At 35.1% G+C, this 19,098-nt stretch overlaps 1 protein-coding gene across 6 annotated transcripts in view; it reads left to right on the forward strand.

The window, feature by feature from the left end:
• Window positions 1–745: 745 nt before the first annotated feature.
• Window positions 746–19,098, forward strand: part of LOC126760535 (platelet-derived growth factor D) — a 40,373-nt gene continuing 22,020 nt past the window's right edge. For 3 of the 6 annotated variants that reach the window (XM_050476236.1, XM_050476240.1, XM_050476241.1), the window contains exon 1: window positions 904–957. The gene's annotated coding sequence lies outside the window, so the exon portion shown is untranslated. Of the gene's footprint in view, window positions 824–903; window positions 958–979; window positions 996–19,098 lie in introns of those variants that run through there. The other 3 variants (XM_050476237.1, XM_050476238.1, XM_050476239.1) reach the window with 3 other exon arrangements.

Below are 19,098 nucleotides of genomic sequence, written 5' to 3' on the forward strand. Positions count from 1 at the left end.
CGAATATAATCCTGATAAATCGGCACTTGAAGTTTTCTTTGGAAAGATTTATAAATGAGTTTCAATGGGTTACCAACATTTGAACACAGAAATCACGACGCAATACCATTAGGAGTAATATTATAGAGAAGAGTTAGTGATTCACTATATAAAATAAAACTTCGGAGCTTAAACGAAGAAGAGCAAATACACAAACCTCACGTAATTCAGAATATTCCGTAACTTTCCGCTTTTCAATTGCTTTTGAATTCACCTGTTTTTCACCTGCCAGCGTTGAATACAATTCTCATCGCTAATACTGCTGTATTTGTAACTACTCTCTTACACTGATGAAACGAGCGCCAACCAATGGAGCGTGCGCAGAGCGCGTTATCACTAGACCAAGTTTACTGTTATACACACAAGTGACTGAGTAGGTGGCCGCACTGAGCGATGCCACACTTGAGCAAACAAGCAAGAGCCAAGATCGCCGATCAGCGAGTGAGCGTATCAATGTAGCAGCATTCAACCGGAACGTTCGCGTACCGATCCATGTTCGCGAAAATGTTTGATTTTTTACGAGCGTATCAATGTACATGCGAGTAAAAAATCGAAGTAAAACAATTGATTCAAGAGCAATATTTGAACAGCGTAGAGAATTCGTAAAACAGTTTAAAACTAAACTGCCTTGAACTAAGTTGAACTAAGAAAATTCCAAGTGTAAAATTTATCTTCTAAATTTTATTAAAAATTGAATAAATAGTGGCAACAGTTATATACGAAACTCTAATGAGGAAAGTGTACGATAGAAACGAGGTAAATACTTAGTTGCATGTGAAAAAAAGTTAGTAAACAACAAGTGCTAACAAAACGTAGAGCAGTGTATATGTGTGTAAAAGGTGTGTTAGATAAAATGAGCAACAGCGTTTTCCAACTATATACGAAACTCTAATGAGGAAAGTGTACGATAGAAACGAGGTAATATATACAGTATTTAGCGATATGTGTGTAAAAAGGTCGGCGCGCGAGCTTATTGACATAAAATGATAATTTTAAGAGAAATACGGTTGAAATAGTGAATTTTCTGTGTGAACTTCGCGCTGTAAAAGCGAAAAAAAACTGTGTGTTTAAAGTGTAAAGTTAAAAAATAAAAAAATAAAAATATTTGAAAAATATGTAAAATTAAAAGAAAATATTTATGAAGTATACTATATATAATAACAAAATAAAAACAAAAAATTAGTATATAAAAATTAAAAAAATTTTAAAATTAAAAAAAAAATATTTAAATATGAAAAAATTACAATAAAAAATACGTTTTACTAAAAATATGCAGTGTATTTTTGCGAATTGCGTCAAACAAAATTAATAAAATATTTGTAACTATTACTTACACGGCTGTCCGGTATATAACCAGTGTTGTACGTGCCTTTTGAGCATTTTTGCAGCGGCAATATGGCAAAATATTTTTAAAAAATTATAATAATTGACGTTGACATTCAAATCGACACAAGCTAACTGAAATTAAACAGGCTAAAGATACATACATATGTATGTATGTATATGTGTGTATGTGCCTTTATTCAAATCACTTTGCACGTGTATTAGTTAGTCGTTTTGACGTTCAAATGACAAAACACATGCAAATATTTAACTCAAATCAATAAAAGCTACCAATATACTGGAATTATGCGCACTTGAATAAAACAACAACAATAACAACACACTGAAATTTAACAGCAACAACAAAAACTGGAACAATTTAAAATAATACTGAACAATTTAGAATAATACTTTTTGTGATTCAGTCGAAACGCGTTGCATTATAACGGTTATATATTTTGTGAAAAGCAAAAATAAGAAAATACCGTTAAAAATAGTCTCATAAATATTTTCTGAGTTCGGGGAAATTGTTTACTGTTGGAAGATTAAATTAGTGACAAGTGGTGGACGTGCCCTGGGAGATATCATAAATATTTTTTTTAGAGTTCGAGAGAATTTAGGTGTACTATAACGGTTATATATCTTGAAGAAAGCAAAAATACTTTTCAAAATCTACTAATAACTACTTTTCATGAGTTCGTGGAAATTATAGCTAATTTTCCGAAAAAATTCGGGAACATTTGTGATAAGTGTTAGGCGAGCTCTAAATATTTTCTTAGAGTTTAAGATATAATATTGTTTAAGATGTACTATAACGGTTATATGTTTTGAGCTAATAAACTTTCTATGAGTTCGGGAAATTATAATAAAATTTCTGAAAGAGCTTTTTGGCTGGTTTTCCTAGAATTTTTTGTGATATACATATGTATGTTGATTAGCCAGTGAAGTGTTTAAGTTTTGACTTTTTTCTTTTATGTAATAAAATTGAAGTCAGAAATTCACCCAAAGTTTAAAGAACGTATGTATATTACTTCATCTAAATTTTGTCATGAACTTGACTTTACTCTAGAAACGAGTACCGCTTTTTGATATGAATTAAAAAAAATTTAATGAATGTGTACTTATTTAACCGCGTTATTCACAGCTTAAGAAATACGAAATCTGCTTTATGCATCTGTCATTAATTCACGAGTAATCAAATTACTAAAAAATCTAATTTTAGGAATCTTCATTATAATTAACTTTTTTAGCATACTAGAGTTGCGGTTATAGCCGGACGTTTCGCCGAGAATTTTTGATAGTAAATACTAATCTTGTGACGCTTGCGCCTTTCACATGTCGCCGACCTTCAATTTGTCAAGCATTGCTTAGTGATGAGAAGAAAGTAAAATAGGCGATGATTGCTCACCAGCTACAAGTGGGTTATCAATGTAGGCCATAGAATCATAGATCTTTAAATAGTTAGAATGACAACTGAATTATATATTTTCGAGGAATTGTTTTTATGACGCATGAGAAAATATTAATAAAGTAGTATGGTACTCGTCTATAAAGGCTAGGTGCCTTGAATAACGTAATTATTATTAATATTCTGTATATTAATGGCTTTGGTGGTGGCTGATTAGGTGTTTTTAGTGCTCTGAATACAGGATTTTAATGAGGAGAAATTTATAGATTTCTTGCCTTGATAGCTTTCACACATATCAAAGGCTTACGCTTACAAAAGCTTTATTCAAGCTCAATCTGCTACTTTATATTTATTCTTTCCTTAGATTGTTTTGTGATATCAAGTTTGATCACTAATTATATCCTCTCTTCTCGATAATATTATTATACGATTTTCTGGATTCGCTACAACAACAACATGATCGTCTGACCAGTCACTTTATTTGTTATTACTTTAGTTTTCTTTCAAATTCTTCGAAGAGCTGCATCTTTCAGCACTTTGATTTTAATAACCTAGTCAATGTTTCAATAATTATATGGCTCTATGAAGAGATTTAACTATAAATAAAGCTCTGACATTAGATTGAGGAAATCTATAGACAAAAAGTAATCTCGAAAAGCTTCATATCAGACTAAGGTTTTTGAAACAGATCTCAACAAATCGTAAAAGTTAAAAGTCACAATGGAAGAATGGATTTTGAAAATATATACATTTCAGTTGAGTTTCGAATAGAAAATAATACATACATACATATATCAGTAATAAAGGGGGAGTGGATAAAAAATCGTTTTGGTAAATACATTTGTAATTTACAAATCAAATTGATTTTTGAGTTAGCAAATTCTACCTCTTCAAATATTAAAAAAAAAATGTTGACTCTTCGGTTGAAGTATTTACCTTGTACGCTTATTTTTCCTTCTTTTTTAAACTGTGCCTAGCGATTACACAAATTTTTTAGTAAAGTCAATTTTACCACTAATACCTTCTCTATGAAAAAGATTAACCTGAGTGGCTTAAAATATATGCATATATGTAGTTATTATTCTATTATTTATTACCTTAAATGTTAGAACAAGTATCCTCTGTGTAGGCAAAAAACATCCGTTTGAAGGCGAGGTAAAGTGAGAAGCCGAAATATCGCTCCCCAGGGTTGTGCGCTGGGTTTTTGACCTGCCACTTAAAAAGACTGCCAATAAAAAGAAGAAAATGGCCTCAAATAAGAGACCACCTTTTTGATGACGACAATAGCAAACGCATTAAGGATTAAGATTTAAGGATATACATCCGGTCCCTTAATTTGAAAGGTGTCGCTGCCCAGCTGGTTGACAAGGACTGAGACGAGTAGGTCCTTGTGGCATTTACTATAAAGGGGCCCGAATTCGGTGTGGAATTCGTGGTGGGAAAGAGTGCACGTCTAGCCACAATCTGCATCAAAAACAAGTTCTTCAACATATCGCTGATTTGAGCTCACGCCCCGACGGAAGGGAATGTCGATGGTACCAAAGATAAATTCTATGACTATAAGCGGTTGAAGCGCACCTATAAGAGCTGCCCTCGCCACGATGTCAGAATCATACTTGTCGCCATTAGTTTGCCAGTTGTCTTTCAAGAAATCAAGAAAACTAATAAGACGGATCCTCTTCCCCACGACAATGCGAGCCCTCACACATCGTCTAAAACAACCGGTTTTTTGAGCACTCAAAACATCAATTTGATGAGTCATCCATCGTATATGTAGTTCTGACTTGGCACCGTATGAGTTCTTTATATTACCGTTCGTTAAAAATAAGCTAAGAGATCAACGTTTTTCGACACCTGAAGAGGTGGTAGATGCGTTCATAAGGCTTGTTTTGGAGATATCTCAATCAAATTGACAACACTTCACAACAATTAGTTCAAGCTCATGCAAAAATGTATAACCCTTTATGTATAGTATCTACATACATATTTCAAGAGTTTGAATAGCGTGAGGGCCGATTACCGTTACGTAATCCAACTTGCGTAGACAATTATAAGGTCATAAATATTTACCAAATTGAATGCCTTTTATTTGTATAAAACTAGTAGCTGCTGAATATTGCATAAGCTTCGCCAACAGCTGTTTCTGCACTACGCTGACAATTACTTTGTAAGAATTGTTGTTTTTTTATAAACGTAGTTAAATATTTTCCGCTAGTGCTCAAAACAGCTGTCACCACAAAAAGTGCAGACTTGAAAAAACCCATTGAAAACGTTTTATTTTTTTAATATTTTATTTCTTTTTTTATAATTTTTTTTTTTCACGACGAACTAGTGAAATTTCTGCAACAACAAAACTGATTTTTTTAACAGTTTTATTGAATTTTTTTCTTTTATTAATTTTTACTATTTTTCCTTTTGAAATATTTGACACATTTGCGCATGCCGCAATCAAAATAAATAAACTCGCGACATCAATTGTCTGCTGGCCATAACAGTGTGTGCAAAAAGTGCAACTGATTTTCAATTTTTCGATTTTCTTTTTGCAATTTAATAGTTTTAGGATGCAGCTGCCATGCACAAATTATGGTGTGAGCAAATACATGCAATTTCACACATTTGCCGGCAAATACATATGTATGTACATATATTTATTTGCATGCATAAAAAATTGGTGTGCAAGGAAACCAGTTTTCACACTCAGCAACCACGCCGTTTACGCCCCTACGTTGCCACACCTGCGATATCCGCAATCGCTTAACAAATCTCATTTCGCGCTAAATGCTTTTAGCGCCCTTTTTCATTGTTTTAATTCATGCGGATTTCTGTTTTTTATTTCGTTTAACTGCGTTAACGCCCAAAGTGCGGCTAAAGATTTTAATCTGTAGGAATCCCAAGGATCGTCACTGATTTGTTGTCGTGCTTTTTTATGCGCCGCTTGTCGCACGCTCAGCTGCTGCCATCAGCGGCTTGGCAAGTTTTCTTTTTTCTCGCATTTTTTGCGCGCATTTTAATTCAATTTATTCCCTTTTGGTGGCATTCCTTACAAAATTGTTTACTTTTATTTTGCACAGCTTCTGCTTTAAACATTTTCGCGGAATTTGAATTCAGCAGTTAAACGCACATACATATTAATCTGTAAATATTGGCATATCAACCGAAACCCCCACTTATTTGTAGTTATTTTTAAACATTTTTTCGCTTGCAAATTATAATTTTCCCTACGGTGCACGTGTGCGGTCTGGTGTAGATAATTAATACCGGCTGGCAGTTCATTACACCATTTAATTGTATTGCGGTGACGGCTAAATGCGCCTCAGCTGCTGACGTCTACGGTTGGATATGCTGAACTTGTAGTGATTTTATTTTGCTTTTTTCCCTACACTCCGAATTAAATAAGAAACCGAGTTATTCGATCAAGTCCACGACTGAGTTCACGATCAAAAATCGAAGCCAACACTCAAGCAATTGATTATTGTAGGATAACAGAGAGAAGGGCTTCAAACAAGAAAAAATACCTGTAACACACTTCACAGCAGAAAAGAACATAAAAAGATCTGTATCTTGATTTTAATCGCAGCTATATGCTGTAGCGGTCCCATCTAAACAATTTTTTTGGAGATTAGAATATTGTCTTGTGAAGTAAAAAGCCTTGCCTCATTGAATAAAAAGGTTTCCATACAAAGACTTGATTTTGATTGGGCGGTTTGTATGACAGTTATTAGCTACAACTAATATTCATGAAGTTCAGAGATCATAGCGTTGCTTTGAATAACGATTCCTGAAAAATGAAGATATCTTGTCAGATAAAAAAATGTGGTTACAAGGACCCGAATTTGATTGGTCAGTTTATGTAGTGATTCCAACAAATGTGCAAATTTTTAAATTAATATCTCAGTTACATAATTTGCGTATATACAAAAGGACAATCGAGCGGACGGACAGCCCGACAAGGCTAAGTCGCCTGAGCTCATCACGCTTACAAATTGTAAACTCGTATATACTTTATAAAAGGGGGTGTCTCATCCGAGGCTGTTTTCTACTTTGGGTTGGGTGCGTTTTTTACATGTCGTTTCCCAAACCCAGCACAAAACCGATGTTTCGGTTGTCCCGCCTTCAAACGGATGCTTTTTGACTACCCAGAGGATACTAGGTCTAAGACGGGAAGTCGTGAGCTGCTTGAGCCATATGTAAAATAATTATTTCTGTCCACTCCCAAGTGAATGACGCCCAAAGAACTTTCCTCACTTGCATGAACCTCTACACATGACTCTATCGTCCAAGCATCACGCCAAACAGCGAAATAGCAGAACGACTGGCGAGCAGTTGTAAACTCCATAACCGCATAAACGGTGTCTACGCTAATAAAGAGGATGAAGAATATATACTTTTACAAAGGTGAAACCCTTACTTTCCCTTCTGCTTGTTACAAACCCCGTCGCAAACTTAATATGCACTGTTCAGAGAATAAAAATCTGAGGGAATTATATATGTAGATTGGTAGTTTTAAGATGAAATTCCATTAATCTTACTTAATATTAGTTTATAATTACAAATCTAATGTAATATTAGAAAGTCGAAGTTGCTTCTTAGAAATAATTAATGCGTATTATTACGCTGAGAATAATTACTTAATGTAATTATCAATACAATCATATAGCACTAAACTTAGACCTTAATAACATTACCGATAAACAGCGCATTATAGTCTAGGACTATGGTTTCGCTGTAAACAAATTACGACAAACTTATTCGTGATTAAGATTTACTGCTCCCGAGAGAAGTCTTAATTGATTTCAAATTGCTTGAATTCAGTGAATCTATCATAATAATGCTATTTGAAATTCCAACACTTTGGATTATCATTCTAAAAAAGACTGAACATTTCTTAAAAGAACTGAAAACTATCTCCAACAATATAATGTGGAAAGAAAGTACTATTGCTGGTCCTCTAGGAGGCAGTATGCGAGTAAAATCTTTTGAACATATGTACATATGTATTTGCAGGCCATTTCTTTACTGAAACATATCTCGCTTTTAATCAATTTAGGCTTCAAGGATGTAAATTTTCAAAACTAGACTGCTCTTTACCAAATATTTAGTACAAACAAAATCGGCATCGAACGAAAAATATTCGCAATTAGTAGATAAATAACTACTTATGTACCAACCAAGTCCGCCGCGCTCATACGATTACACTTGAAGCAAAATTTGTCGACTTCGCAGAACTTGTGCGAGTAAATATCACTGCTATTGAAACCATAACATAAGACCAAAAACATAATGAGGTCAATAGCAAGCAGTATTTGCGAAAAAAATGACAGTAATAAAGGGTGCTCTCGACCTGAGCCTACGAATTGTGTTCGATAATTCCCCGCGTGCTACCTATAATGATTCTAACCTTAGGTAAATATCAATTGTTATCAATCCTTAAAGGAGTTTATCATAATATCAATAATTATACTTTTGCAACATGTTGTTATAGTGTATAACAGTTTTATTATGAAATAAGTATGTATGTACGTATGTAAAGCTATGTACTTTTTAAGGTCACTTCACTATATCAGAGTTCCAATGTCTGCCACGTCCTTTTTGAATGAATATATCCGATTAAATTTTTCTAAACTGAACTTACTCTTAATTGACCCCATAAAAGTATTGGCAATTTTGGTCTTTCAAGTCACAGTCAAAGCCTCCCCTTCCTCTGACACCACCAGCTATTACCAGAAAAAATTTATCCACTTGGGCTTGACCCTTTGGAAAGATTCGTGGTGGCTGTGGTTTAAACTTAAAGGTAGGTGGAATTGAAAATTCAATTCAGTTAGTAGTCGCACTGCGGCTGGGTGCCGAACCCATAGCACGGCAGAGGTTTTAGCGGCTCGGTCTCGAACACAACCAAAGGGGGAAAAGATGTGCCTTTTGTCTGACCAATTGGAACATGTTTTCTGAAATTATTATTTGGAGCGCTAATCAACGCATTGTTTTGATATCCACACATATCCTCCAAAGTTTACAAAAATATATTTTTATAAGGATTAGCGAGGAATCCACTCTAAGCAGATCAAATGCTCCTACCTTCATACAAATGGTTTGGTCCTAAACTTTCCTAATTTTTTCGAATAAAAAGGATTAAAGAGTTAAAAGGAGCTAAGAAATATATTTTAAATGTAGAAGAGAACTGTATAAAATACATTAGCGATTTTAAATGAATCGTCACAAAAAGCACCTCCATCATAAAACTTCTCTTAAAAACTACTGGATACATTTCGGCCATTTAAATATAACCGCGTTCGAATTCATATAAGTTGGAACTTACAAAAATGGTATTGAAAGATCGGTTAAGGCTTTCACTTGCCTATTGCAAGACATCTAAGAACATAAACAAAACCTGGATTTTTTTATGCTCTACTTCCCAAAAGCTTAACAGAAAGTAACCGGAATCACTAGGGTTTTTGAACAACTTCGGTGAATTTTATTCCCAGTTCAGCATGCTTTTATTTAACGGTGCTACGAAAAAAGAATTGAAAATGTTTAGTTCAATGCCTTGTTGGCCTTAAACAATTGACCAAAAAAGGGGGCACGCGAAGCGTTGCATGCAACAAATAGTGCAGTTTGTGTTATTTTCCGATTTTCCGCATTTAGAACAGAAACAAAATAGTAGTTGTTTAATCGCTAATAAGCGCAACAACAACAAATCGAGCACAATGCAGTATGGAAGCTTTTACATATGTATGTATGTATGTAGCTGGCATGAGGAGCGAGCTGCATGCGATTACATAGTATTGTTATTATAGGTCAGTGCGTTTCACTTTCAATGCGCTGATAATGCCAAAGACTAAACAAATCAAGCGTTGAAACAACAATAACAACAACCACATTAGCAACAACAACAAACAAGTGCAAGTATTAAAAGCTGCAAATATGCATGTATGTGCTTGTGTGTGTGTTTTTCGCTTGCTGCCGCCGAAGAAACAACCAATTCATTCATAAACAAAATCTAAATGAGTAGTAGAAGAAGAGGAAGAGCAATGTGAAGTGCACAAAAGTTAATAGGCAAAGTTTTGGCATATTATTTATTAAACAAAACAAAGAGCGCGAGAGAAAAGAAATAAAAGAGAAATGCACGCAATGCAAGCGGATAATTGTGCGTATATATAAGTGTGTATATGTAGGAAAGTATGCAGTATGTTTGCATATAAGTATGAATGTAGGTATGAATATCGTTACTTATGTGATAGCGCAGCGTAAATGTTGCATTAAAAATAATAATTTACAATAAAAAATAAAACAAGAAAAATCGTTAACTTCGGGTGCACCGAAGCTATAATACCGTTCACAAATAAAAAAGTTTCTCATACAAGAACTTGATTGTGGCCGATCATTTTGTATGGCAGCTATGTACATACTATAGTGTTTCGATCTGAACAATATGTTCAAAGATTGTAGCATTATCTTAGGCAATAAGCTGTGCAAAATATCGTAGAGATATCTCATCAAATAAAAACGTTTTCCATACAAAGACCTGACTTAGATCGTTCAGTATGTATGGCAGCTATAAGCTATAGTGGTCCGATCTGAGCAGTATCTTCGGAGAATATAGCATTACCTTAGTCAATAAACTGTGCCAAATTACGAGAATATTTACCATCAAATAAAAAAGTTTTCCATACAAGGACTTGACTTCGATCGTTCAGTTTGTATGGTAGCTATATGCTATAGTAGTTCGATCTGAACAATATGTTTGGAGATTATAGCGCTACCTGTGGCAATAAACTGTGCCAAATTTTGTAAAGATAGATCACTAATAAAGAAGCTTTTTTATCCAAATACTTGAGTTTCATCACGATATTGCCGATTCCGATGAATGAAAGCTTCTTTGGGAGAAAAAGACATATGCAAAATTTCAGATCAATATCCCAAAAACTTAAGAACTAATTCATGTATATACAGACTGACATGTCTAAATCAACTCTGCTCGTCAAGCTAAACACTTAGAGTATCTATTTTTTAAGTCTCCAAGGCTTCCCAATTCGTGGCAAACTTAATATTTCTCTGTTCAGGGTATAAATATGCAAGCAAATGCAATGATAAACATAAACAACTTAAACCTGACATTACTATGCGTTTCACACAAAACGCTACGCTTTAATTTATAAATAAATTCGCCGACGATGGAGTTGCTTGCTTGGCGGCGGCAACAAATTGATGTGGCAGCCGTAAGGGGGCGCAAATGTAAACAAGCAATGCCAATTGCCACAATAATATTTTAATAAGAATCGTAGAAATAGAAAACAAAAAGCAAATGCTAGTAGTGCCAAAACAAAAACAACGACCGAATTGCAAAATACAAAAGAAATCGCTGCGAAGAAAGCAAAGGAGTTGCAAGCGAACAAGCGCGCTGACAATTGCAATAAAGGAATGTAATAAGAAGACAACGACAGATATCTACACGCATACATACATACAAGTGAATGAAAGAAATGTGGCCGAACGCAGTTGGGACCATGGAAGACCATACGACTCCCTGGCGGGAAAATTTTTGCACTTTCTGATAATGCACACTTAGTGGGCGGCTATTTTTAAGCGATCTTTGAGTATTTTATACCCTGAACAGGCTAACATTAAGTTTTCCACGAAGTTTGTAATATTCAGAGGGAAACGTAAAAATAATCAGTGTAACGAACTGAGTTGATTTAGTCTGTATATACTGAAGTTATGGAGGGAACACTTCCCCAGCCTACTGAATGGCAGTGAAAGCATAACACCAGGAGATGGTCAACCCGATTCCCCAATCGATGACGATGGAGCAGACGTTCCATTGCCCGACCATGAAGAAGTCCGAATAGCGATAACCCCTCTGAAGAACAACAAAGCGGCGGTGGACGATGGATTGCCGGCCGAGCTATTTAAATAGCAATATTGGCGTTAAGCAATAACATAAACTCCGTCAGGAGCGGGAAGCCACGACCACGACAACCGCGCCGTTAGTTCTGCTGTCTCCAGGTTGAACAAAAAAGTGAAACAAAAGGGGTCTGGTAGTGAACGAGAGCAAGACGAAATATCTCCTGTCATCAAACAAACAGTCGTCGTACTCGCGATTTGACTCCTACGTTACTGTTGATTTCGTCTATATTGCAACCAGCATTAACACCAACAACAACATCAGTCTCGAAATCCAACGACGAGCAAAGACCAAATTCTACAAGTCACTACTGCTGATGAGTCGACGAACCGTGAAGGTTCCGCGAAAGATTTATGAACGGAGAATACTGCAGTCGATGGAACCATGAGCTGTACTAGTTATACGACGGCATTGACATAGTTCAGCGAATTAAGAGACAGCATGAAAGCACTCCAGCTCTAAGAGTATTCGACGCAGTACCCCCCGGGGGAAGCAGAGGAAGAGGAAGACCTCCACTCCGTTGGAAAGACCATGTGGCCGACCTGGGTACACTTGGAATCTCCAATTGGCGCCAAACAGCCAAAAGGAAGGACGACTGGTGTGCTGTTGTAAAGTCGGCTTTAACCGCATAAGTGGAATAATAAGATCCTTCGGTTTGTGAGGCATTGATCTGAAATTTTCTAAGCATTCTTTTCTCCCCGAGAAGCTGCTCATTTTTCGAAACTGCCGATGTCGAATCGCTATAGCTACGATTAACTAACCTAATAAAATGAGTATACCTACATATTTATTCCATTTTGAACTAGAAATAATGCACCTGTGAATGGTATTATAGCTTCGGTTCAGCCGAAGTTAACTTGTTTGTATTTTTTATCAATAAAAAATTTAGTTTATTCGAAATATTCATAACATATGCTTGTGGCTGCGAACTCTACGTGAATGTATGTTACATACTTACGTGCATATGTATGTATGCTTGATGGCGGGAGGGAGTCTTCTGGCAGCGCCGTTGGAAGTACCGAATAGTTCTTTTGTAAGCCTTCTATTAGCTTAATGATAAGTATGCGTTCAGCTATTTATACTCAAGCTGCGCGCTCGATTATGATTCATGCGTTAAATTGCTTAGTTATATATACATATATATACATATATACATATGTACATACATATGTAAGTAAACAATAGTGTAGTACGTGCAATAAATACGCAATTAATAATTATTTAGTGTCTTGCTATAAATAGATAAGACTATTGACATAGAGTTTAGTCGTAGTTAGGCATCGACCTTCGAAAGCATTGCGTTCGTGGGCCCAGAGTATGTTTAACGCTGTACTAAATATTTCTGACAGCCGCCTTTAGATTACCAATTGAGTTGGTTAATCAGCATTGACTTCGCTTATTGTGAACACACACACAGTGAAAAAAATATCCTATGAGGCACAAATACACATAAATACATATGAGCATATCACATTTACATATATACGTACACATACGTACATGTAAATGTGCAAATAAACATGTACAAAAGTTTGTATGTGTGTGTAAAAAGTTTAATTTATTGTTGTGTGTTCATAAATGCAAAAACAACATGCGCACGCACACACATAAACGCTCAAGCGTTCGTTGCATTTTCAGGCGTGTTCAATTGAAGTCGGCGAAGTGCAAAGCCGCGCAAGCAAATACCTTCTAGTGATTGCGAAGTTAAAGCACTCGGTCGAGGTCGTCCCTTGCATTTTGCAAACGCTTGTACATACATACACAAATTGATCGAGTTTGTTAATGTCGCAGTATAGGCCAACACCCATATTTAGTAAAGTGACGAATGCATAACTTTTCTTTTACATTTCATGGTTACATACACATATACTATATGTATTATTTCTTCAAACCATATACATATATACATACTTATATACCTGTCAAAAATTTTCCACAGCAAATAAGATCAGGTAAGGAAAGGCTAAGTGCGGGCGTAACCAAAAATTTTTTACTCATGCAACCAAAAATTAAAGGGTGATCCATTCCGAGGTTCCTTATTTTTTTAAAGAAAAAACACAAAAACTTCAAATTTAAGGGGGGATGTTTATTATCATTCGAAACGTCTCAGATAGTCCATCCTTTGAATCCAATTTTCGATGACTTGTTCGTGTATTTCGACTGGTAACTGGCGATTCACACACAGAAAAACATATTCCTACAGGAAAAAGTCTAACGATTTTGATAACACGATCCTGTGGCCAATCGACCGGTCCAAAAAGTGAAATTATTCGTCCACCGATGTATGGGAAGTGGCATCGTCTTGTTGAAACCAAATGTCGCCGAGATCACAAGCTTCAATATCAGGCATCAAATAATCGGTTATAATGCCACGATAACGGTCGCCATTGACGGTTACGTTCTCATCGGCATCATTTTTGAAAACCTGATCTATTCGGTCGAATATTATCCAGTAATGAATGCTGGGTCTCAAGAAGGGTGATGGTGTTGCGAACAGTACGCTCTGTAGGCCGATTAAGTTGAGGGTCTTTACAGAATCGGAATTTTCGTAATAAAGTTGAACAATTTGTAATCGTTCTTTTTTTCAATGACGAAATACTAACAATACGGAACAAAAATAACAGGACAGCTTGAAATGACTCATCTGTGATCTGTCTAAAACAAATACTATTGAAAAGAGTGCCTCTACTTGGATCACCCGTTACTATAAGGTGGTATGGTATGTTACAGTTATTGACATTTGGCAATGATTTACAACACCTCGTATAATAATTTCATCATAACATGTTGCCACCTGCTTCCAAGCCGTTAAACGCTAACAGATAAGAACCCAAGCAAACTGGTATCAATGTCAAGTTGAGTAGCATTGCGGAATAAAGTATATGAGTACCGCTACATTTTTACTTAATTAGTCATAATCTTATTTTTTTATCAATTCTTTATTATTATTGTATTTCTCTAGAAATTATGAATGAAACTGATTGTGCTGCTAACTTGGCCAAAATGTACACATACCAACCAAAATCAACAAAATTCAAGTGATTGCTAATAATGTTATAAATCACAAAGTAAACATTTAAGTTTACGAAATGGTGAAATAAAACATAAATATATTAATAGTGCTCCTATTGGTGGGTGGTATTTGGAATACCTTATAAAAGACTGTGGCTTAAGAAAGCGCATATGAAAAATATTTTACAAAGCGAAATGTGAAATTACTGCAATTTTACATCATCATCAGCCGATTTTGTCCAAAAGTAGAAAATCTTGTAAACGCAATAAATAAATAGAGAAGATAAAGCTGGGTTATTACAGATAGAAGCATTGCGATCTTCAAAGTAGCGGTATTTTTTTTAACTGTCGAGTTGAAGTGGAAAAAATTTACCAAAACGTAAAAATAATATTTATTTTGAAATCTGAAACATGAAAAATTTTCACCTTCATCTATCCGAATTTTCAATTATTGATTGTAGGGTGAATAGACATTAATCTAACATTTTTTTATAAATAGTTCCTGGGGTCTGAAATACTGATTCATAATTCCTTACAATTTCTCGTTATCAATGGGAGATTAAGTTTTAATTTCCTATTCCTTACGGAAGCTGTAAATGACAGCAATCTTGCTGTATTTGTTTCCAATATTCAATTCCTTATTATTTCCTTTATTTAATTCCAATCTTGCGTTAATTTAGGGACACCCCTAAGAATAGTAAACGCAGTCAAAACACTCTAAAAATCCGCACAAAAGAAAGGTTTTTGAATTGATTATGACCCTTAAGGCGTTTCACGGTTGTACGGTTTCAAAAAATCAAACGCTTTTATTAAATTCTACAACATCTATAAAATATTGTCCTTAATTTTCAAGTTGATCCGAGTAATCCGAGTTTCGGAGATACAGCCTTGAGAACTTGTGGGCTCGAGGCTAGCTAGGCTAAGTACGCTTTCTTTAAACGCGTTTTTTCTCGAAACTGTGTTTTTGAAGTCGATTGGCAAGATTTCTCGAGAACTACTCAACAGGTCTTCATGGAACTTTACATAGGTCCTTGAGATAAAATTCTTAAAGACTTGGACGAAAGGTTTTTTTTCAATTATTTTTTTTTGTAAAAATGTTTGTCAAAAATTAAATTTTTAGTTTTTTTGTTTGCTTCGTCCAAGTTATAACGCAGGGGCATCTTTTTTCCGAAGGGTCACGGAAATGGCATTACAATGGCCGAGTTTAAAATATTTTTTTCCAAGAATTTCAGAATTCTTTGTCAATAGTGTTTGTTTGTAACAAAAAATTGTTGACACAAGTCTGTTTTTTACCCGAGGTAACCCCTTAAAGAAGAAAGGGTTCTCAAACCTATTCTGTCATTTGATCTATAATGGACATCAAACAAGCCAGATAGCCTTGAAATAGTTCTCCGTAAAGGTAAACTTTCAGACAAATACTTCCTTTAAGTAATTACGTATGTAGGTTGCCTTTTAAGTTTCGTTTCCAAACCTAGTATTGCCATCTGGCAACTCAACTTCAATATGACTTGAATATTTGATTGTAAAAATGTGTTTCACGTTGACCCGACCCACATAGTTTGTGGATCGCTCAAAAAAAGACTCGTGTCGATTGGTTGGAGAAAGAAAAATACGGTAACGCTGTTTCCAAACACGTCTATGACAATGTAACATGTAACAAAATGAGCTGAAATCTAAGATTTTTTGCACAACCACAGAACAGTGAAATCTGATTTACACAACTTTTGTCTTTCAAGAAATCAGGAAAACTAACCGCTCAAGACGGATCTCTCTTCACCGCGACAATGCTAGCTCTCGCCCATCGACTGAAAGAACTGCATTTTTGTGCAGTTAAAACATCGGTTTGATGAGTTATTCACCGGAAAAGTTCGGACTTGGCACCGAATGACTTATTTTTATTCCCGTACAAAACTAATAAACTAAGAAGGCAACGTTTCTCTTTTTTTTGGAGATAACTCAATTGAGTGACAAAAGTTTTTCGACACTTGGTTCAAACACATGCAAAAGTGTATAGATCTTAATTGAGAATATTTTGAAAAACAATTATTATTCGATGTAAAGATTTCTAATCTTAAAACTTTTATATGCACACAATTAAAACTTATTAGATGATTCTCAGAGTATGGAGTAGAAAACATAATTGATGATCTTTAGTGCATAAACGATAGCAAACGATGCAACAATGATTAGTTAAACTTTATGAAGACGTTTCGGGCATCTAAAGACTCAAAGCAATGCCTTGCGAGAGTATACAACAGATATATAATATGTAGATTTGCTCTGGCAGTAAAAAAAGAAGAAGAAAGCTTAGGCTTTGACATATTAGGTGAAGAAAACCGTTTATTAATTATATAGTAACGACTATATAAAATTAATTACTATTATATTATTGTAGGCGGATCTCAACAGCTTCGTTAGTTCCTTATCCTTCCTTCATTGGTTTCTTATTCTCCATCTTTTAGCCAATTACAGCTTTGTTGCTTTTCTTTATGCAGCTGCGATACCTTGACATTATAAATGGATTAAATTTACAATTATTTACATTTTTTATCAGGGGTTAGAACCCCTTCTGCATTTCTTTTTATCTTGATTTTGCATTGAGATTTCAAGTTTACCGTTAAGAATGTCTAGAGATTTCCCATTTTCTTCAGAGAGCTGCTTACCACTTTCTTATCATGGGTGACCTTTGGCGCCGCCGTAAGCTAATTCAATATTTACGCCCAACATTTGACTGAAATTATTTAATATTTGCTTGCTGCACTTGAGCAGTGTAAGCTAACACTAAGCCACAAAAAGGTTACTCCCGGCCAAGGTGCTACTAGTACAAATGAGTTATAATGCATACATATAAAATTATTTACATAAATATGCATTTACATACACGCTTAGCAGCTAAGGAATATGTCCGCCGGCAAGTGGCAACTACTGTCGAACAATTTACAGAAACAAAACAGAATATTTGAAGAATAGACTAAACAATGCGACAGCTCATATCGGAATCTATAAACAAAGCCAAGTATTGTGTATGCGACTCGTAAGCAAGCAACTGAACCGGCAGTTGGGTATACAAACAAACAAAACACCTGTGCGCATGCGCGTCAATAGAGTATGTGCGCACGCTTCGCCACAAACAAGTTGAGGTGCTAGAAAACGTTAACAATAGTTGTATGTATGTATGTAAATAAAAGAAGAAAGAACGGTAACTGCGGCTTTTCTGAAGGTATGATACCCTTTACAGGTGCATTTCTTATAGCATAATAGATTTAAAAAAATATGTATTTATTTTGATTTTTCAATTGCTCGAATCGAACAATAATTCATGACAAATTTTGTTAAGGGGTTATATGGGTTACCTCGGGTGAAAACAGAACTTTTTCAAGAATTTTTTTCTCATATGAAAAAAATTAAATATTTTATTAGAATCTTTTATTGTTAAAAACATACAAGTACACTATTAACAAAAAAATTCTAAAATTTTTGGAAAAAATATTTTAAACTCGACCATTGCGACGCCAGTTCCGGTGACCCCTCGGAAAAAACGGCGCACGCGTAGGTACGATAACTCCTTACAGAATCATCTAAAGTGAGAAAATACGTGTTTTAGTTAAAACCTTAACTTAGAACTTGGTCAAAGGAAACAAAAACTGAAAATTGGGGTTTCGGCAGACATTTTTACAAAAAATGGTTGTAATCCAAAAAAAAATCTTCGTCCAAGTCTTTAAGAATTGTATCTCAAAGACCTGTGTGAAATTTCAAGGAGGTCGGTTGAATAGTTCTCGAGAAATCTTGCCAATCGACTTCAAAAACACAGTTTCGAGAAAAACGCGTTTAAAGACAGCGCACTTAGCCTAGCTAGCCTCGAGCGCACAAGTTCTCAAGGCTGTATCTACGAAAGTATTACTCGGATCAACTTGAAAATTTAGAACAATAATCTAGAGTTTTTGTAGAGTTTAACAAGACAATAAAAAAATTGATTTTTTGAAACTAGTAAACACATGTAACCCCTTAAGATGTCTTTTCAAATAAGAAAGTTTTCCATACAACCACTTAATTTTGATAGATCAGTTTGTATGACATCGTTATGCTATAATAGACTGATACCGGCAGTTCCGAAAAACGAGCAGCTTTTTGGGGAGCAGAGAACGTTAGCAAAATTTCAAATCAATATCTCAAAAACTGAGAGACCAGTTCGCATATAGTATACAGACGACAGGCCTGGCTGAATCCACTCAGATCGCCACGCTGATCATTCATGTACCTTAAAAGGTCTCCAACGTTTTCTACTATCTTTTACAAGCTTCGCGGCAAACTTAATACACCCCGTTCAGGGTATAATAAAACGAACTGAAAACGAAAAGTGACGCTTATGCATAAATTAAATAATCACAACAGTGCTCAATAAAAGTAAATAACCCAA

Source organism: Bactrocera neohumeralis, chromosome 5 (assembly GCF_024586455.1).
Source record: "Bactrocera neohumeralis isolate Rockhampton chromosome 5, APGP_CSIRO_Bneo_wtdbg2-racon-allhic-juicebox.fasta_v2, whole genome shotgun sequence".
In the NCBI taxonomy this organism is placed as follows: Eukaryota; Metazoa; Arthropoda; class Insecta; order Diptera; family Tephritidae; genus Bactrocera; species Bactrocera neohumeralis.